This window comes from Patagioenas fasciata, chromosome 1 (genome assembly GCF_037038585.1).
Source record: "Patagioenas fasciata isolate bPatFas1 chromosome 1, bPatFas1.hap1, whole genome shotgun sequence".
Classification (NCBI taxonomy): domain Eukaryota; kingdom Metazoa; phylum Chordata; class Aves; order Columbiformes; family Columbidae; genus Patagioenas; species Patagioenas fasciata.
In genome coordinates, this window is record NC_092520.1 from 75219243 (window position 1) to 75241854 (window position 22612).

At 38.3% G+C, this 22612-nt stretch overlaps 1 protein-coding gene across 4 annotated transcripts in view; it reads right to left on the reverse strand.

The window, feature by feature from the left end:
* ZBTB20 (zinc finger and BTB domain containing 20) overlaps positions 1-22612 on the reverse strand; it is a 490245-nt gene that overhangs the window by 456569 nt on the left and 11064 nt on the right. For 3 of the 4 annotated variants that reach the window (XM_065849469.2, XM_071809203.1, XM_071809210.1), the window contains exon 1: positions 4655-4983. The exons of the other annotated variant lie outside the window; for it this stretch is intronic. The gene's annotated coding sequence lies outside the window, so the exon portion shown is untranslated. Of the gene's footprint in view, positions 1-4654; positions 4984-22612 lie in introns of those variants that run through there. 4 annotated transcript variants of the gene reach the window in all.

Here is a 22612-nt window from a genome sequence, read left to right on the forward strand (position 1 = left end):
TAGCCTTTCTTCCCATAATGCCACCCAGCACCAACCCAGCCAGCTCACTCCTCTGCGAGGTGAACATCTGCCCCATTAGAAACATGCTGGAACCCCCCACATTGACTTCACCAGAGCCAAACCCCAGCTGTCAAAGAAGCAGTATTTTTTTCTTTAAAGACAGCTTTATCCCATTTCCCTGATTTCCCATTCCTGTATTTTAACCACTTCAAGATACATAGTTTTCACTGTATATGAGAAAAGCTGAACTTTATCCTTCTCGCAAACTCCTGGGATGTGTAGTAACCTGCCCCGTGGCACCGGCTGCCCCTGCGGCTGTGGAAGACGGAGGTGGCACACGTCCCTGTGCCTCCAGTGACCAGTTTACAAGACCCGTCCGCAAACAGAACTCCTGCCAGCGCTGGGCGGTCAAAATGCCGTCATAGTACATGATGGCACTGAAGGACTAAGTACAAAAACATACGAAAACACGTTAGACCTAGACAGTAATCATTCTGAAATGCCAGTTTCCTATTAGAGGAGAATTGGATCAGTGCCGTTAGAACTAAATATTAACTTTTAAGATACATAATAACCAGGAATCTGGGTAACATCGTCAAAGTAAAAACCATCCTCACTGAAAATTTGCTAGATCTGTGAGAATATGCTCAAGTTAACGTTGTACAGATATTACAAAAGTATCTAAAAATTTGGAGCATGGCTAAACACAACTCTTTAGCAAGAGCAACCTGGATTATTGACATTGCATTAAAAATCCAATTTATTTTTCACAACGGATAGCTTGTTTACTTTCTGAATTTTCTTGGGCCAAACTAACAAAATCAGTGAAGTCTGTTTCACTCTGATTTGTCATCATTTTCCCTCTGCAGCACAGTTTGAACTGAAGACCCTAAACAGAGAACAAGTTATTCTTTAAAACCAACTTCTGTGCATTGTTTCATTAAAAAAAAAAAAACTAAAAGTTTTGTTTAAAAAAAAAAAAAAATCAAAGTAACTTGAAGTTTAATTTCAATGTTTAAGTTTCCATTAACATTTATGCATCTTTTTCAGTAGAAGCTCTTCACCATACCGATCACAGTGTAAAAAAGTCCTATAAAAAGAGACAGGAGTGAAACCAACTGAAATCTATAAGGCCACAGCATGCCATCAATTTCTAAACAGAACACCTATTCAAATCATTCTACTTAAAACCTCATATGGTCTGCAAAAACGAGCAGGGTTTTCTTGAAATAATTTAAATAACAATTTATCTAAGACTGTAATCTCTCTTGTACAGGATTTGTAAGCCATGCCACAGGGGACACAGGGGACACTGTTGCCTATTTACATCAAAGTTTTATATAAATAATATTACTTTTTAAAAAATTTTCTGCAGCTGTTTTCCCTTATGAATAAGCTGAGCCTATGAAGAAAATGTGAAAATATGAAAACTGTGAGTAATATTTATAATAAAGATACGTCCAACTCAGGAAATTGCTACAACTGTCTTTATCAAAATAAACAAGTGATATTTTTTTTCCTGCTTTAAGAGAAAAGCAAAATCCTCTGCTATTAAAATTAATTTGACTTGGTATTTGGATTTGTTTTAGATCCTGTTTTTGGTTCTGTTAAAAAAAAAAAGGCAACAACAAACAAAAAAACACCCCAACACAACACAAAAACATATACACAAAATAAACCCCAACAGCATTGCTTTTCGTTTCACGGGAGTGAAAGAGGCACATACGCACGCCACTCAGCCCAAAATTACTCTAGCTACAGGGCATGGCAAAGCATGAAATAACTGCTCCAGAGCACTTCCTCATGTGGGTGTGTTAGATAACTGTCTGCTCCAACGCTAAAATAAAGCGCACCGTGACCCGATCAACCCGGTGAGCCCTGCTCTACACAGCTGCCCGGGCTGCGGGCACGGGAACCCCAAGCACCCCTTGCTGCCCCGCACATGCCGCTCGGCCAAACTCACTCCTTCTCCCCTGGCCAACAGATTCGACGCTCCACGAGTTCCAGCAACAGCATCATATGCCGGATTTAAGTTTACTTAGGCATACTTTACCCTTTACTGCTCTAGTCAGATTGCAAACAGACTTTGTGCTATTGAAAAGCCTAAGATTTTTTTTTTTTTTCTAGAAAATACATGGGGTTCAAAGAAAATTAAATCCTCCTAGTGAAAAAGTTTTTAAGATTTAAAATAGATCTTACTGGCTGATGAAAAATGTTTCTCCTACTCTGGCTCTCTTTCTCTGCTCCAATTCTTCTTGCTTGGGGTTTTCATAAAATCAAGAGGCAGCTCCTAGCCATTTTTACAGTTTTCCAAAAATGTTAAGATGAGGCTGGGCTTCTGCTAAATGTACGCGTAAGAATCCCAAGGACAGGTTCACCTGCCTCCCTACAAAAAACCCGGGCTGTTGAGGAAGGTACACCCGCACAGGTTTAGGAGAAAACGACAGGTGCCTGAAAACCCACCCACCCCAGCAGGGGGACGGTTGTCAGTGCTCCAGATGCACCACTGCAGACTGATCACCATCCAAAGGCATCAGCAACTCCACATTTAAGACCTCTACATTTCTGGCATAAATTCAGCATCCCCTCTACACTCAAATCTGAGTTGCAAAGCTTGAGATTCAAAGTTTAAGACATGAGGAAACACTCTGCTACAGTTAACAGGTACTTTGAAGCAATAAACACATTTAAAGTCTACCAACAAAATATTAATTTAGAAGCTTGAATAAAAAGGAGGAGGGAAAAAAAATAAGAAGCAATCAATGCCATTCCCCAGCTACGAGACGAGCCACCAATTCTTGGCACACCGATATATAAAACCTCGAAAAGTTTTGCTCAGGTTCTGGAAATAAAGCTGCTAATAAAATGGAGCAAGTAGTTTCTGTAGTTGAAGTGCCAGTGAATAGATTTGCTGCTTTGGATTTCAATTAACTTAATTTGTTCAGCGAGGAGGCACTTCTGTCGAAACTGGGGAGTCGTAAGTTAAAGGACAGCTGAAAAAAAAAGCCCCAAACAACAGCAAAAAAAACCTGCTGGCAGCAAAAGTTCTCCCTGGCTGTAAAATAATGGATTTTTAAGAAACATTTCAAAGGATTTGAAGGTTTTGGAGAACCTCCTAGGCAGTCCCAGGTGGGTAGGGAATATTGCATTATGGACTTCTTTGTGCTAAGAGGAAGGCCTAATGCATGTTTTTAAGAAGTCCGCCTCTTGCTATTAAATAAATAATTTTCTATTAAAAAAGGCGTTTGTTATTGTTGAGAGACCTCCACTGATCAGCGTCCATTTTATATAATTACTTAGGATTCTCCAGAACATTTTATGTAACTCACTTCCAATATTTCTTTTCTTTTCTTTTCTTTTTTTTTTTTTTTTTTTTTGTTACCAGCAGAGTAGTAGTTCGACTCTCTAAGAGAAATGACAGAAGCTCAGATAAAAAGACCATTTCAAATGGATGAATTTAAGCAGTCTTTAGAACCCATGATAAATCTGGGCTCCAAAAACTCGACAATGTTAAATGGGCTATGAAATGCATCACAAATCCCTCCCCAGGAAAAAAAAAAAAAAAAAAAAAAATTCAGATAAACGTTTCAATGTTTGAAATTACAAATAAGCAGCATATTTGTGGAATTAAAAATGGTAAATAAATAGTTACTATTTCTGGACAAAATGGCTCGACAGATTTCATAATTTGCCACCACTGTAAAAAATATCTATTCCCTTCCCCCCTCCCTTCGCCGGCAGTACACACGGAAACACAAGCATAACCATGCATAAAGTGGGAGGGTGGGGGGCAGCCAAGGATACAAACTCCCTCTGAGAAAGTTTGAATTCCTATTAACTCAGCGATGCCTCCATAATGTTACATTAGATCAGCAACATAAAAGTTGGAATATACATCTCCTTTCCTCCCAGTAAAGGAAACTGGAAAAATACTAATAGTGAAAGATAGACGTTAAAAATATCCAGGAGGAAAAAGTACATGTACAATAACCAAAATTAACCCCATCCGCCCCCACACCAAAACAGACAAACAGCAAAATCTCCGAATAAAAATCCTGTCAGGAGGAGTGGAACCTGCTTTCATTTACTGTATGCCAAGCATGGACTTTAAACTTACAGTGTGCATATATATATATAAAACAAAGAACGAGAGTCACTGTTAACCCTGGTCGCCGGCATTACAGTTAAAAGTCATTGGCAATACTAATAAAACCCCATTTAGCAGTAAATAAGGAGAACATGATATATGGACGGACAGATGGAACTGCATAAACAGAAAAGAAAAAGCAGAGCGACCCACAAACACAGGGAGAGGGCTGTTTTAAAAGAGTGAAAGATATTGATTCACTTGGAACTAGTGTTGGAAAACAAACGTATTTGTTTCCTTTGTAATTAAAAAAAAAAGTAATTAAAGTGAATCATAAGGGGGCACACCCTTAAATAAGTAGAAGGGGAAAAAAACATTTGTAGAGGGTAAGGCCTTCTATAGATGTTCCGAATTTTAAGCTAGCAAATAGGTCTGGCAAACTTACATCTCTAAATTAAAAATCAAGGCGGGGGGGGGGGTGGGGAGGAGGGAAATAAAGAAGTGCCGGTGGTTTAAGGAGAGTAGAGGCTTTATTCTTTTTTTTTTTATAAAAGTTGACTGGCCTACCTTGTTCCCCAGTCCTCAGTTTGTCTCCTCATAGTCGCTGTCTCCCTGGAAGTACAGTGTGAGTGGTAATGACTGCCTGCCTCCCTAATGAGTCCATTTTCCTGCTCTTGATGTTGTGTATATACACACACTGCAACCTACCTTACAAACCACAGAGACGGGAAAGGGAGAGCGAGCGAGAGAGAGCGAGCGAGAGCCAGCGAGAGTGCGAGAGACAGGCAGGGAGAGAGAGAGGGAGAGAAAGGCGCACAGACAAAGCCCTCCTACCAGACAGCAGACAACCCTCCTTCCCCTCTCCAGCAAAATACAACTCGGCTAATGCAGCAACAGGTTCAATACCGCCAGGCTGAGGCAGCCGAGAAAAGGTAGACGGGTGCTGAGCGGGATCGCTGGCAAATAAACAGTTTTTCGTGCCGGCTGGCTCCACCTTTCTTATTTATGTTACAGGATGTTGGAATGCATTGTTTCAGACAGTCCACGTAATTATCATAAATAATTTTTTTTTTTTGGTGCATATTAGCGTGAAGCGCTGAAACGTATCAGCCATTCTGCTCCGTAACCTTATAGCTTTAACACATGCAGGGAAGGTGTAAACATATCTCTTTTGACAGGCACGCTACACAAAGCCCACTGATGATTTTAAAGTCATGAGATCTTTCAAGAAAGGCGCTCCTGAAGATAGGTTTCCCCAGACAATAGGGGAGCAGGGAAAATTGATCTGGATGAGGAAGAAGTCTTCATAAGAGACTGCTCGGTAAACAATTGAAAAGAGAGGGCTCTTCTGCCCAGCATTCCCTCCTTTCAAAAATATATATTGGGAAGCTTCTACCCCTACAGCTATAATAATGTGCTGTGCTTATGTCTGAACAGGTGCAATGCATATAGTACATGGTGTTACAAGGACAGAAATAAATCTCTCAAGTAAGGAAAAAAAAAAAAAGAAAAAATAAAAAACCTAACAAACAAAAAAACCCACCCCACATCTTCCCAGTTGCAAACAGGCCAAGGTTATTTAAAATATAGGTTTAATTTGACGAATGTTCTCCCCACTCCCTATATTTTTTTGCTGGGGGAGGGGGCTCGAGGGAAGGTGTAAAGGGAAGGCAAAGATGGGAAAATCAATACAGGTAACCAGTTACTAGATTTTTATTTTAGCAATATTCTGTCATATTTGAAGACAATATATGCTGCTTCTAAAATAATTTTTACTCAGCTCTGTTTCTCATTACATGTAAACTTACGCTATCACAAACATTTTGTTGATTTTAATGACAACTACAGGCATGTGAAAGTAGCACAAGCAGGAAAGCAAGATCTTCTAACAGTATTGCATCTTTGGACACAGCTTCTCCAAGAACTTTATCTGCAGGGTATTTTTAGATGGAGAAACTGGGTCCAAGAAAAGATTTTAAAAAGGTTAAGTGACATTCCCAAGGTTATGCTGTAAATCAGTGGGGAAACAGACAAGAATCCAAACTCTCCTGATGCTTAACACACAATTTGCCTGAATTAACTCATACCCACCTAAAAGTGTCCCACCTAAGCCAGTAGTGGAGGCTCCCTCTATTGTCAGTGGGGAGACAAGCACCTCCCAAAAGCCATTCATCCCAGCAACTAGATTAGGCACAGCAGCTAGCTCATAGTTGGCTAAAATTAAGTAAAATGAATCTCACTTTTGATCTAAAGCTCTATTACAACATCCTGCTTCCCAAAACATATTTTTATTATTGCCATTTATTATTAGGCAATATATGCCTAACTTGCAGTGATCAAAAAGGGATAGCCTGGTGACTAAAAGAGACAGGTAAACTCCCTAGACTCATGGATTTGTAGCCTCAGGCTGGCTGGATATTCATGATACACAGCCTTCATAGTTTTAACCAGCCTGGTGACTGGTGAATTTGATTTGTTTTGTTCACTGGTAGCTGCTCCAAATTTTTGTATTTTACTTGTAAACATTCTGTTTTCATCCCGATGTACATTAAATACAGAAGGATTAATTTATTTTTTTTTCAAAAGGTTAATTTTCACTGGTGTTTTCATCAAAACACAGCCTTTCTTACCTTACGGTAAAATATAAAGAGCAAAAAGCTCTATTAGGTGACTCAGTTCAACTCCTGTAATATTTAACTACATACACACCTGGCATATGTAGAGACAGCTCTACAAGTTACTCCAAATATATATTGCAAAAATGTAGCCCTATTACATATTCGCTTCTCTGGACTTTATGACCATATTCACCTTATTGAAGGGTATGTAAGGTCAGGAAAGCAGAAAGCACATTTGGAGACTTTGCTTCTAACTGCTAACTCAGTCTGGCTGGTTATGTACTAACTGACCATGCCCAGCCTCAGGTTTTCCACCTGTAAAATGGACTCAACTGTAGTTCCATGAGCAGATGGTACCATAAATATATGAAGTACTCTGTCTTCATATCTCAGCCTAGCATCTTTCAGAGCTTTATGATAGAGAATATGATGGGAAAAATATACCTTATCAAGGGGACATGTAATAGAGCCAGCTGATGAAAACCACAAGATTTTATATACTACTACTAAATTCTAATAATAGGAATAGTCTTTTAATTTAAAGTTTAAAAACTAGATCTACACCAAAAAGAGGATATCAGATGTAATAAGTTCCTAGTTGTCTGGAACATTTGACCCCAAAATAACATTCATTCCTCAGTCCCACCTACCTGATACATACAAATCTGAAGAGATTAAAAATGTACCAAGTTTGGATAAAATACAGACTTGAACCCTTTAAATTTAACAGACATTCGGGTTGAAATCCAAGTACAAAGTCAGAAACACTTAAGTTTGAAAAATGTTCAGATATACAATTGATCCAGATCCAAAAACTGTAGGTTGGGAGGCATCTAGATCCTTACTTCCTGGAATATCATATATGTATCTGAACCAGGATCACAGGCCAAATTTGCTCATATTTTGAGGAAGCCTGAATCTCAGTAAGTACATCAGAACTGAGCCCAGTTCCGTCCAGTTATGTCAATGCTTAGAACCAGACCCAAACCGGAACACAAAGCCACCCCTTCCAAAGTTGCATGGGGTTTGTGTACATGCAGAAGAGCAGAATTAAATCAAGCACTTTCAAACCTCAGGATTGTTTGAAAGGAACTATGACGTAGATTCCAACTTAAGCTAGTTTTGGCCCTCAATCAGAAATTAATCCAATTAGCTGTAATCTTTATGAAATCAGAATATCTGACCTGAATGAAAACCTCAAAAGATGTCATCTGTACAACTGGTTCCTTGTCTGCAAGTCTTTCTAAATGGATCTAAACCATCAATGGTCCGATTCTCTGTTGTCTTATAAATCATTCAGTCTACCTAAACCATACAAAAAGATCGTAAAAAAATCCTGAGTGGTGCAACTGACCAGAGAATCCCGATTGAATGTTTCGCCAACATAAAATTGTTTTCCTGTGTGCTTGATTCAAAATGCTTGATGAGAGGCGGCTCTCCGTCATTCCGCATTCCTGTGGGCCTGGAATTCCTCCTCTCCATTACGTGTGCAGGTCGAGGGCTACGTGCTTAGTTCACTTGCAGGAAGAGGAAAGAGGGCATGTAACATCTGACAGCTTTCAGCCCAGTCACAGGACTAGACATGCACCTGCCATGTGACGGTGAGGGCCTACATGGATGTCACATGGCTGGCCTACGCCTGGCCACGCAGCAGGACAGCCAAGGAAAATCCTGACACGTGCCCGGGAATGTACCTCTCCCACGGCAGACACACAAAATTTTGGTTATGCCACACATGGGCTCACCCCACGAGAAAGAAGCTGGAACAGAGGGTCTCAGACGCCTCAGTAAAAAGCTGCATTATCCATCCTGAATGCAAGAACAGGCAATGCTGATCTACCCAGTAGATGATACTCCTATTTTTCTTTTCCTGTAAACTTGTCTTCTCAGTTCAGAGTTAATCACTAGACATGGCCATTAGGGAGGCAAAGGAGCCCCAACCCCTCTAGCAGAGCCTTGAAAAGAATGAAAAAACCATTAGCACCATAAGGCAGGTGGAAAGTTCTGGTGCTTGGCACAGCAGAGGCCACATCTACAGTTCTCCCAGGGAGATGCAGAGCCCTAAGAACACACTGATCTTCAGTGGTAAAGGGGAGATGGGAAAAATCAAATTGCCCACCAGAACTGTGAAATACTGCTGCAAATGACACGATTCTGGATGACGGACTGAGAGGGAAGTAAGGTGCTTTGGTGTCAAATAACATATTCTATACTGCTCTGGTCTCTCTTCTTTGTATTGCCAAGTGCATCAACATGCTGAGTTTAGATATATCTTGGAGTAATAGCATCATATAACCATATCTGAGGCTAAAAGCTACTTCCTTTGGAAAAAAACCCAAACCAGATGGCCTCTTAGCAGTTATCTAAGGGCTACTTTTCAAATTCTGAAGACATGCAAGTGGGACTGATTCCATGAACTGGTTGGGTATCCTGCCCATCCTTGTGGTGGGTTAACATACTGGTTTTGATGTATTCCACACACCTGCCCTGCAACAGTTCCATCAATGCCTTCAGGGAACTCTGCTTTACTAGAATCCCAGGAACTGCTCTTAGAAACCAGGTTGATTTAACACTATATTGGTGTTAAAAAATCCCAAGCAAATTTCTGTCGCAATTCTCTTAGAGATGGTATAGGCAGGACCTAGAAACGCTCACAGCAACATGTCTGAACTTGATTGCTTCCACTTAGTCCCCTTCACTACATACGCAGATCCCCTAGACTCCTCTGGTATATCACACCATCATGTTGACAGCCCAATAGGATTGGTGATTCAGATGTCTCTACTGGTGTCCTGCAGTGTCTCTGCAACTTTGTTCAAATGTAATGAGAAAGATGCCAATTAAAAAAGCACAAGAGTCCTGCAGTGTGGCAGGCTGATTCAAATTAGATACCTGTATGAAGTGATTAAAAATAGGTTTTCTAAACCTGAAGATAACAGGAGGACAGTATGTTTGATTTACATCAGCAGGGGTCAACAAAAACATAGAACCACACAAAAGCTCTTTATCCCTGCAGATTTAGTGGTGAAGATGCTGAGGACCGAAAGAGAGAAATACAACGCAGTTCTGGTGTCTTTCAATATGCAAAGAATCTCAATTGTTCTCCCATCTCAGCAGTCTTTACTTAGTGCCAGACCTCCAAATAAGTAATACTTTCCTTTAATTTAGTAACTTTGATCTGTTATTCCATAGTTCAGTTGCACATACTATTAACAAATCGGATCTCACAACTTCCTTTGGCCAAAAGCTACTGTCATTCCCATTTTACAAATAGTAAAAACTAAATGGAAAGAGTTAAATGCTCTGTAGAGAACAGAAGTAAGACTGGGATGTCAGGCTTTCCTGATAAGAAGTTCAGGCTATGCTGCCTCTATGGATCAGGTTCTCAGACAGCCCAATTGATTGCCAAGACTGAAGCACACTTGCTGAACCAGAACTGGCTTTTCTAATGTTGCTTGTTGTTCTTTTTTCCATCCTAGAATGTCCTGAATAATAGATCAGATGTAAAACTGATATGTCTCCAACAGTTTCAATGGATTTGTGAAAATCTGTCTGCAAGTAATATGTATCAAGTACCATAAATGCCTACTTTCTTTTGGAATGACACTACCAGCGCTTTGGTAAAGGAACACTTTGCACAATGACTGTATGCACAAAGCCCTTAAGCCACTTTGCACAAAGGCTGCAAAATGGTGTTTCCACTGCGTAAAAATCCCATGTCAGATACAACAGTACTGCATTACTCTAGTATTACATTGGCTAAATATTGCTGTAGCACCAGTAAATTGCAACAGTGAGATCTATGCAATATAATAAATTTTGTCCCAACAAAGCCAATCCCTTGCTTTTATACCCATCAACACAGGTGTGTATCAATCACCACCTACAGGGACTGAGAGTCCTCATAAAACACTCCAGAAGTCCAATATCATACCAACATACCGTTTTCCATTTCACAAACCAAAACTAGATAAAAAGTCCTCAGACTCCCACATGCTTTATCCCCATCTCCTCATTACACATAAATGTACAGACACTCGGGATGTTCATGTGTTAGCTCTGTCTTGAATGTGCAGATTGTGTTGTGATTATTCAACACCTAACAACTTGCAGATATGTATGTGGTCTCGGCTATGTATGTGTTCATCCTCTCCCCTTAGAGAGTGATAGGATATTACCTTTATTTGCATCGGCAGGCCATTTGTGACCAATTTAGCTGTTGAGCTAATGTGCAAGGCCCTCATCCAAGCTGTGGAGTTACAATGGCATCGGATCTTGTTACATAGCCTACTGCATTGTGTGGTGCACCCACTATTATATAACTATACTGTTCCCAAAGGTTACCTATGATTTAGTTATAAAGAGTCATGCTGCAGTTCGGTCAACATTTAAGGACTAGAATTTTGATGATTCACTTATGGAAATTCATACTGAATCCATCCTAAACTGAACAACAAATTGTAAAAAGTAGTTTTGCATCTGAAAGGAGCTACAGTAACAAACAAGTCAGGATGCACATCCATCACTTTCTTCTACCAGATAACTAGGATGACTGTCAAAGATTTCTATTTTTGTCACAGAAAGTTAGGGAGCATGCAGGAGGATTTGATTGCTGTCATAATAATTACACACGGTTATGATATAAACCACAGTGAAAAAGCTGAAGCTCTAGGTGGCCATCACTTTAATTTTACCCGCTTTAAATAGTAGAAAAAAAATCCACAACAAACCAAAACAAACTTCTGCAATTCTAGTGATTGTCGTATTAGTTGAGATGCACTATGTTGATCATGAATGAAGATCTGATCTAGGTGGGGGAAAAGAAGCGAGAGGCATCACTAGCAATATTTTGGAAGCTGTTATTTTACCCTTTGGATGCAACTGGATATTTTCACAAGCTTATAAGCATGAATCCGTTCTACCTGGAAAATATTTATGTCAGCATTTTCAAATATGCTACTCTTTCAATGGGTAGTTTAGAGTATCATATCTGAGAGGATTGCCCCCCCAAATGAATAGCCCCTTCCGGAAAAAATAGAAAGAAAAATGCAATTTAAGTGTATCAGATGTACAAAGACAGAAACTCCATATTTTAACTTTTGTTTGATTGACTATACGTGAAGTGGGCAAAAAACACCTCTACAGAAAAGATACAAACAGTATTGAAACTTCAAACATCCAAAAAATCTTGACTAGGCTCAAAAAGTTACATGATTGTCTTAAAGGCCAGGGATTTTTTTTTTATCTCTGTTATCTCCCAAGTACATTTTAAGCTTTTCTATACATTTACAAAAACCATAAATTTTTTTTTTTATTTTCTTAAATCTAAGGCTATATGACTAATACACACACATAAAAATCACACTATGTACAATAATGTTGTAATATTTGAAAGGAGCAACACTAAGTGTCATTACTCATCTAATACTTCACCATGAAATCTCTTCAGCTGATGTAGGAATATTTTCCTCAAATATAGGCACTCTGTGAAAGTTCCTATATAAGATTTTTCTCCATGTATTCTAGGCAAGGAGAAACCAATCCATTTACCAGGTAGACTGGAGTTGTAAGTTACTCAAAAGGCTGGACTTCTCAGAACTGTGTGGCTTGTATGATACTTTGAAGCAGCTCAGCACAAAATTTCACCCTAGGACCCAGATTCAGACAGCCCAAATTCCTGCTAAGTCCCCATGCTTAGTGTTTCTGAATATATGCCCTTAAAATCCCACAGTCAGCTAACAGAAAATATCAGGCACAGGGACCTGGGTGTGTTTAGGCCAACTGTCTCTGACCTGAGAGTATATAAAAGTGCCTGATTCTTTTTGGGGTGAACTAAATATTAGAGAGACCATGGAGTATGGAAATGAGTAAAACATCAAACAAAGGTTTATCCTGGTTAGTCTGAGAAGCTCACTCCAAGAAAAAAACTGCTGATCTCTGTATCAGTTCCACAGGAAACATTACTAAGGATGCAATCATTTTACAAGCACTAGCACCACCAAAATTAAGTATAAAGATTTTCATTTTCACAAACCTTGATCGTCCGTAGACAACCTCAGGGAGATTATTTTTGTGTGTTGGTGAACAGGATTCATCATCTCTGAGACTTTTAGTCAGAGATGTTTCTGAAGAAGAAAAAACTAGATGTACTAGATGTAATAAAGAAAAGGAATGTCCCGGTCTGAATGTTTTTTTACTTTATATAAGGTTAGAAAAACCAAGCAAGACTGGTTCAAATTACTCCTTTTGTTTTAGCCTAAAGGAGAATATTTTTGGATACACTGAACACAGTTTGCTCAGCTGTTTTACAGGACACATTTAGAGGTGCATTTCTTTTCCTGAAATGTTAATTTAAATTCATTTTTAAAAGAAAATATGAAAGAGTTTATTATTATTTAAAGCCAAAGAAATTAAAAGCAAAATTTGTATTAACTGAAAATTAAGCCTCAGGACTTATTTTACACAAGCATAGAGGCAAGACCCTTTACTTCAATCAGACCTATGAAAAATTGGAAGATCTGGTGAGGTTACTGGTGGTGTAAGCCAGACAAAAATGAGCTTGGGTATCCTACACACAAACAATTATTTTTTTTTACCTGTATTTGAACAGAAGGGTCTTTCATTACAGAACTAGAACATACAGAACAAGGTAACATAATATTTTCAAAATGATACAATGGAAACGAACTGCACCAACTTCAATGCTACTCTTCAGTCAGGTTTTGTAACAAGTTCGAGTTAGATATTATTTTATGGTCAAAGGGCTCCTTTTCTATAACTTTCTTTGCAATTATTAGCTAGGACTGTAATATTTGGTATTGCTACCAAGATCATCTGTGATTATGTAATAAGAGATCCCCTTGGTAATATCTGTGCAATTAGGCATAATCAAGTTTGTCAGGGGAACTTTAATTTCCTGATTTTTGAGTAAATAAAGAATCAATGATAATATTGCACTAATCGGTATTAACTAACATTTAATGTGTTTTGTTTCAAAATCAGAGGTCACATCATGAAACCATTTGATAGCATGCAACAAGAGCCACAAAATAAACAGAAGTTAGAATAAAGATGACTTTATATTAACCGATACTTTGCTGTCCTGCTGTTCCATTTATTGAGTTGTCCTGAGGCCAACAAAATATCGGTAAGAATCAGGATACAAATATGACTTTAAGTACTCTCTGTTGTGGTCTTGGAATAACTCAACATTTGTTTTTACCACACTGTGATAACATCACAGATGGTAGAATCATAATTGACAGTATACCTTAAAGCTTTCTGTTTCAGAAACAAAGGTACTACCACTACAGCTAAATGAAAGTCTCAACTAGCTTTAGTAGACCATTTGTGGGCCACGCACCAAGCAAGAGACAAAAATCATGTCTGATAGAAATCTCACATAAATATCAAGCTATACATCAGGCATCCATCCAACTAAGTAAAACCGAGTTTCGATCTGGAATTTCTCAGGATTCATATAGTAAAACTGTAATACACCATAAAAATTCACTTGGGATTATCCGATATGGTCTTATGGGATGAAATTGGGAGTGCCCCGTTAATGGCTGCTAGGTACAACACATCTCAGTCACAAGAACTGGGACTGGCTGTTCAGGCACCACATCCAGCTCATGCATGCATCTAGTGCTGATAATCATTCACAGTTTAAAAATAGGTATGAAAAAGGCAGTCATGGGTTATAATGAAAAGAATTTATGGGACATTACTCTCCCAAACTGTTGTTTCGATCTAAACACTACTCTAGGCTCAAGGTATCAAAATGGGACAACAATGCTCAAGGTCTCCATAACAGGATTATCTCTTTTCCTGCCTTATTTCTTAAAATTAAAACAACAACAACAACAAAAACAAACAAAAAACAAAAAACCCAAAACAAACAAAAAAAACCCCCACAAAACAACAAAAACACAAACAGTAAACCACTAAACCGTTTTAACATTTAAATGAATGTCAAAAGTCTTCAGAGTCAACACCGCTTCAAACATCCAAGATTTCTTCTATTAGGAGACTGACTGCAAATAACCAAGTGTCAGCTCACATCTAGTGCAATCTTTAATTAGAACCTCAGAGTCAAGCAGGCTACAAGCTTTTTACCTCCTAAATTAAAGCTGTAGTTTTTGAGCACAAGAGGTCAATCACCAGGGAAATAAAGCACCAGTTTACTATACTGCTGAAAGTCAGCTCAGTCTGACACCTCTCTCAAAATATAGACGGAAATCATATCATTTTCTGGAGAAACCACAACATAACAATTTCTAGGAGTTTTTGGTGTTAGGTACTTAATCGTGTTGGAAGTTCATTGAGACTACTTTACAGGCCAATCTTCTGAGAAAAGTTATGTGCAAGACAAATGAAACCAAAAAGTTGACTTACAGGCTCTCAGCACTATCCACAGGTCTCAAAGCTCAAGACTGCCCATCCCTGTCTATGGCAAGAGCTCTCTTTCAGAGGAACAAGAATATTTGCTTCACAATAGCTCAAAGGTGTTCAAATCCTTACAAGACACTAACACTGTATTCCATTCATTTTAATGGAAAATAGATGTCCGAATTCCCAAAGACAGCCCTTTTACCGTTGGGCCCAAAGAAACAGATTACGTGAAAATATCTTTTTATCACAAGAGAAGATGGGAGAAAAAATTCCAATTAAAATTGATGGAATTGATCAAAGAATGAAAGCCATCAAGGAACAGACAGGCAAAACGGGGAATAAAACAAAGGAAAAGTGCATAAAGTTATCTCATTCCCCTCAAGGAGTGTAAAAAAAAAGCTCCCTACAAGAGCAAAAGAAGAGTAAAAAAAATTCCAATTTGTCTTCTAGCAGCGGGAAGATGTGTAGATTAAAGACTAGGAAGCATGTTGAAAATTGTGGCAAAGGCAAACCATGAAGCTGGAAGTAATACATGGTAACTTGAATTACTCCTTTGTCACAATTAAATGCCTAGGAAGCACCCCAGTGTTTTAGGAGTAGCCCTAAGCACCTCTGTCTTCATGGACTTGAGTATGAATTGAAGTCTCTTCAGCTCCAAAAAGCTCCTAGCCAATTTTGCTTTGGCTAAAAAGAATTTCCTATAGGTGCAGTCTTTAGGCTTATCATAGGCAACTGCATATGTCTGGGAAGAGCTGTTGATCATGGCATGAAAAAAGCTACAGTAAAACCCCTGGTTGCTTCACAGCTTTAACCCGCTCCTCTAAGTGTACCTTCATACTCCTACTCCCTCCTGCGAACTTGGCCTTTCAGTACTCAGCTGTCTCGTGTGCACTCAGGACTAGATCAAGCCTTGGGAATTTCTGAGAGAAGCTCTGGACCTGAGGCATTCCCCATGGGGACAAGGAAGTACGTGGTGGATGAAGACTAAACTATCCCACACAGTTACAATCCTACACATTCTCCCGCTGTGGCCAGGCTCTCAACTCACAGAAAACTTCCTGGGACATCCTGAAGTACCTGATAAATCCTTCTCACTCTTAAAAGCAGTATGTGTACCCACATACATGCATACTACTTTTTGGACACAAGAGAGATTGAAAAAAAAAAAAAAGGCAATAAAGTATAGAGGACCACTAAATATGCCAGTGACAAATATGAACAAAAGCAGCACGAATTTTATAGTACTGGTAAACTAGTATATTTCTGTCTTCTCAGCAACTGAAACCATCTGAGGAACACTGTCTTTTAGAGAGGTGTTCCTCACACCCTCCTCTTTAAACATCAAAGCAAAACTCACATGTATGTGACTGATGAGACAGAGCCCCAACAGAGAAATCTACAGGTGGCTTTACAAGCAGAAATACATTTGACCCAAGATGTCAGGTCTGCTTCTGCTGTAACACAAGTTACAGTATAACTGTCCTCAGCCCCTCACAATGGTCCCAAGGGAGATGTTATTACATTTTGCTTCTGTTGCTTGTATCTAGTTTGGCCAAGAGTCCGTGAGTCACGACACCTACATTTACAATGTCAGATACGGAACTATCCAGTGGCTTTTCTCTATTAGTGCTGACTATTCAGGATTTGCCACTTAGAAACAATAATATGAAAATAACAAAGAATAGGAACATGCAATCCTTAAAAAAATTAGGCTCTCATTTCAATCTGCAGCTGAAAAAATCTGAACACTCTAAAACTGAATAGGGAAGTGACAAGAGTACAAAGATTTCTGTCCCTTGTAAAAGACAGGAAAAAATTCACACTTTTGCCTACCTACTTACATGGAGAATAAGCAATGCTTTCAGGGCCTGATTAATGAGGTGCTGCTAGTTGATGGAATCATTTGTCATCAGATGCTAAAAAGTAATAAATGGAACAAGTTTTGAAAATGAGTTTACAATATTTTTAGGATCTAAAAACTGCCACTAAGTAGTCTGAGTATTCTATAAACAAGGGTCTAATGAAAGCTAGCTATCTCACTAAGGTTTTCAATCCTAACTTAAATCCAGACAACAGGTTTCTTGCTCTACTGTTAATACTAAACATATCACTGTTACAAACTGGAGCTTAATGGTTAACATACAGAAGAATACTAACTTATTTGACTTAAAGAGAAGTTGAAGAAAGCAACAGGAAACAAGTGTATGCATATACCAAAGTAATACAAAATCCAAGATAATTCTTGAACAGTACAGTGTAAGTATTGTCAGAAATTGTTCAAGAAAAAGTTAGGATGAATTCACATCCATTTCAAAAAGTGCAGACAATTCATTTCTGCAGACCCTTGAAGATGAGATGTTCTTTAAGCGAAACTACTGAAGCAGAACTCTGATGAGTTTGATGATCCTGAAAGTGAGATGTTTTTAGTGCTATCATTATCGTTATTAAATATAGCTGCAATGACAATTTAAATCTGTGTTCCAAACCTCCTAGACGCTCTTCGACATTAGACACCTTTGTGCCTTGAAGACTCAGAAATAAGCTTATTAGTTGATTATGCTATAAAGAAAAGCTATGCTTAACAAGACAGATGCAACCTTATTTTATCTTACTGATATTGCCTTCAATGGAACACAAAATGAGCAATTGATAGCAATGATTGAAACATTTATTTTAGAGACTTGTAAATTCAGCTGTCCAATGCAAGAATCTCCAAGTCAAGAAACGGGGAAAAATAAAAGTAACAGCATTGAACAGTGACATCAGTGCAGGCTGGCTACATGAACATGACAAATGACCTCCTAATGGCCACAACATACAGACAGTGAAATGTATGTCCTTGTGTGCTGCTATTAATTCTGTACCAAAATGAAAACCACAAATATTGCTGCAATGTTACCGAAGATACCATTCTAAAACAATGAAAAAAACATGAGAAAGATATCTTTACTATTTGGTTAGACAACGAAACCAAAATTGAAACAAGAATGTTTAAAACTTTATTCTGCTTCTGACACATGGCTACTCAGTGCTGTATTTCAGCCACACTGAGTGCAGAAGTAGAAACTAAATTTTCCCAAAACTGTACTGTAGAGATAAGAGACAAAAATCACTCTGCTATCACCAGCAGCCTGGCTGACTTGAATGAAAAAGGAAGACTGATGTCCCTGGTTCCCAGAGACACTTAGTGTTGCTCTTGGGAACACGTGCCCTTACGTTTGCTTCAACAAGTGTCTTGAAATTTGCACTGAGAACAAGAAGAACTTTGATCAAAAAATAGCACACTTTACTCTGCAAGGAACTTTACAGAGAGGTACTAAATTTACAAAAGCAGTTGAAGAAGGTTTCAGAGGGATTTAACAGATTACAGGTTGATGACACTACTGTTACAGCCTCAGTGGAAATGTGGTTTGATCTAATTAACAACAAAGAACTAGAACCACCGAAGAAAAAAATTTAAAAATTATTCAAAGATGCTTGGAAGCTTTCCATTTCATAGCCACCAGGACTGATTCCAAACACAGACAGACAAGATGAAACCCAGGATAGGATGTCAAGATTGGGACAGGCACAGAACATATTCCAAATATATCAAGTCTTCTAAGATTAAGAACTGAAGATCCGTATTTTTGCCCTAAATATGTAATGCAAAATGGATTTTATTGAACACAATTAATTTAATCATGCGGGTGGAAAATACAGATGTTAAATTAAGGCTGACAAGATGGTTGAACTTAGAAATGCTGGATTTTAGAACAGATGCATTGCTGTCCAGCCAACTCAGCATCACTTTTTACACATTTTTAGTTTATTCATATCACTTTGAATCTGTTAGAACGTAGGTGCTAAAAGAAAAGAATCTGGTGAAGTGCACTGTTATGCAGAGTTAGATATAAAGCCTCATAGACCTAAGTTTTTTCACAGACTACAGAGACTATGAGGATGTCCTTATTTTTTAATTACAGAATCACACACTTAACATTTTAGATAATGTGTCTTTTTGTGTTTAAGGAATAAATATGCCCATAAAATAAATTGCATCACACGTGTGCACTATTTCAGTGGATAAAATACTACACTTGAGTGGCCTTTACAGAAATAACCAAAAAAGTCATGCTAGGGAGAAAAATTCGGCTCCGATACATTGGCTGCTGCTTCCACATACAAATTTTCTCTCCACACCCAACAGAGAACGCATACCTCAGCTGAACAATTGTGAGCATATGTTAGCTACGCCAATATCCTGTGGAAAGTAACAAAAGGCTTCAACTTATTTTTAACTGAGAGAAGTGCATAACTAAGAAAGTTTGTGCCTTAGAATTTCAAGTCAGATTTGGGATTACTGTATTTCCCTCTTTGGGAAGTTGTATCATTACTAATCTTATAATTAAAAAAAGTAAAAGTTAATGAGGAAACATGTTAACATCAGATGATTTACGTGCCTATTAATATTACAAGTGTATTGGGAAAAAAGGGGGAAAGGGAACAACCCGTTGCGTAATGCAGTTCTAATGAAATGCCGGACAATTTTGAGACCGATAAAGTGAGTCACTGCCAACTGACTCAGCATGACAACAGGAGTTCATTGTTGCCTTCAGACCAAAGGAAGCAAGCAGCCAGTTGGTTCAAACTGGATTTGTTCTTTCACTAAAATGTGATAATTCCACCATCATCTTGTTCTGCTTTTGCATCTTCCAGCAGACACTTTAGTGTCTCCAGTACATACCACATTTATTAGGCCCTGCACTATTCAGCTAGCATTGGATACAACACACATTAAGCCCTCAGATGCAGCATGTTATAAAATTAACTTAAAAGGCTGGAATGTAGCTCCATTTTTAAGTCCCAGTATATTTATATTTCACATATGGTTTTCACTAGGCTATTCACAGGGGGGAACTATAAAGCATCTCAACATGTGAGGTACTCTTGTAAACTCCACTATGTCCTCAGTTGCACTTACTGTCCTCAGGCATGGGGGATGTTGTACTGCAAGTATTAGTAAGGATATACGTGCCGCTTATGACATCCACATCTCCCCCTCCCTGCTTGGAGGTTTGACAACAACAGGATGGCTGAATGCAGCTCAAAAAATTGGAATTCCTGTTTGTCTCCAAGGCTTTCTAAGGATTGCCTGCTGCCAGTCACTGCAACTTCCCCCAGCATCCTCTGAACTTAATAAAACAAGCAGAGCTCAGCAGCTCCCATGGGACTCTGGATCCTTCAGTGTCTGAGCAACTGAACGAAACAAAATATACTGTCCCCATTCTTGAGCTCTCAGGACTGGAGCTATATGAAAAGGGGTTTTTTTTAATATTGTAATAAGGTGGATTTGTATTGTTTATACACAGGACTGACCAAGAAGAAGGTTCACCTGTTGCATAACATTGTTTAAAGTGTACAGAAGCTGGTTTGTGGCTCTTTTCCTTCAATACACTCAAACCTCAGTCTTATCATTCATTATGTTCTGCTTTTCTCACTAAAGCTGCTTCTTTTGAAGTCTGTCAGAAATGTGAAATTATCTTTTTTTTTTTCCTCTAAAAGAGATTATTAGAGCCTTAAAAGTTTACTACAGCTTATAAGAGAACACTGGAAATAAAATGAAATTATTTTTTAGAAGAAACAAGCTGCAAGAAAGGTCCATACTCGTGTGAGCAGATAAAGCATTCCTAAGCATTATAACTTTTAAAAAACCACATTTTATCAAAAGGAACTATGCCACATTGAATGTTATCATGCCAGCAGAAAGAAACTCCTCACGACTAAAGGGCGAGACTGGTAATCAACAAATCAGGGTTATATTCATGATAACTTGGCAGGTGACTTTGACCAGGTCAGTCAACATGTCTGAGTTTATCCATCAGTGCAAGAGGCTACTAATGTTTCCCTATTTCAGGAGGGTGTCTTAAAGCTTAATTAATTGATGTTCATAAAGAACTCAGATTCTCAGAAGAGAGGCATCAGAGAACACCAAAGTATTATTAATCTCAGGTGCCAAAAAATTATCCCTGCTCTTGCATGAAAGAGCTCTGAAATATTTGTAATTTCTATGGTAGCAGTATCCCCAGTTCAGTTTGCAAATGATGAGAGTTATCCAAATAAAATAAATGTCTGGTCATTAGAGTAAACAAAGACATCGTTTTATGAGTCCAATCTAAATTGTAGAGATAATCAATATGAGAATAGCAGTGCCCACAATGAAACCTGTATTAATTATGAAGAGAGTTTATGAAAGAAATTTATCATTATTATGGAGTTCACTGTAGGAATTTAATAGCATGAGCCAATTCTACATGACTCTTATGATGCTTGAGGTCAAATATGCTGAGTTTGAAATAAACTTTAATCTACTCTGAACTAACTTTGTATAAAAAAAGAAAGCTTCTCATAAGTTCCACAGTACCGCCCAAAATAACAAATCTACTCTACCCCATAAGTGCGTGTGGTCTGATATGCCATCCTGAAAATAGATTCTAATGCCTCTCTTCCCTCTCCCTTTTTTTTTTTTTTGCTTAAATTGGTGCTATAGAAAAATTATATACACTGATTACAAGAGAAAATTAGATACGGGAGATAAGCAATATATTTTTAAGATTAATTTGTCTTTTTTTTTTCTTAAGTCACCACCCTTCCAAAATAAACACAGTAATGTTTATGGAAATAAAGAACCAAATTATAACAATTTTAGGTAGCATACCGCAGTCAAATAAATACCATTTTCTAATAAAACAAACAGGGAGAAATTCTAATAGAATTTAACCCATCATGACCAAAAGAAAAATTCAAGAGACTTCCTGTTCCAAAATCAGAGCTGTTCTTGAGAGCTAAAGATTCAAATCCATTGGTCAACTTCAGTGTTAATCAATCCCTTTTTTTTAGGATGATAAATTCTCTGGGGAGAGGCTATGACTGGAAGTGTTGAAAATGCTTAGTATTGGCTTAATTTCATCTCAAGTCAACTCAAGTCCCAGTTGTCTTCAAAGGGAGAAGAGCTAGACTGATGCTGAGAGCTTTTGAAAAGCCTATCCTTTGTATTTATTTGTTTTTGTGAGGTACTTCTTAAAACAAAAGCAGGAAGACGTAAGTAATAAGCCCATCATACCTCTGAGGTCCCCACATGGCAAGAACTCTGTGGGTCTGAAAAAGACAGAATTCTTGGGGGGGAGGGGTCTTGTTTGGGTTACTTCTGAGCTTGTCTGTCAGGGGAAGGAAGACATTGATTGGAATTCAGCCAAGTCAAAAAGGTTGGCTACCCCTACAAGTGCACAGAGAGGTGCAGCAGAAATAGTACATTCTTGCTTTTGCAAAATATGGGATTGGCCATTTTGGAGACTACTACTCATGTATGCAAAGCTTACAATACTGTCAGTAACAATAAAGTGGGCAAAAGGAAGAACGAACCCTTAACATTTTACAAAAGCAAATAGTCTCCAATTAAAATAGTCCAAAAGAGCTCTCAGTGTGAATATTTCTCTGAGCTTCCTTTGTTGACGCCGTAGGATTTCTTTGTAGT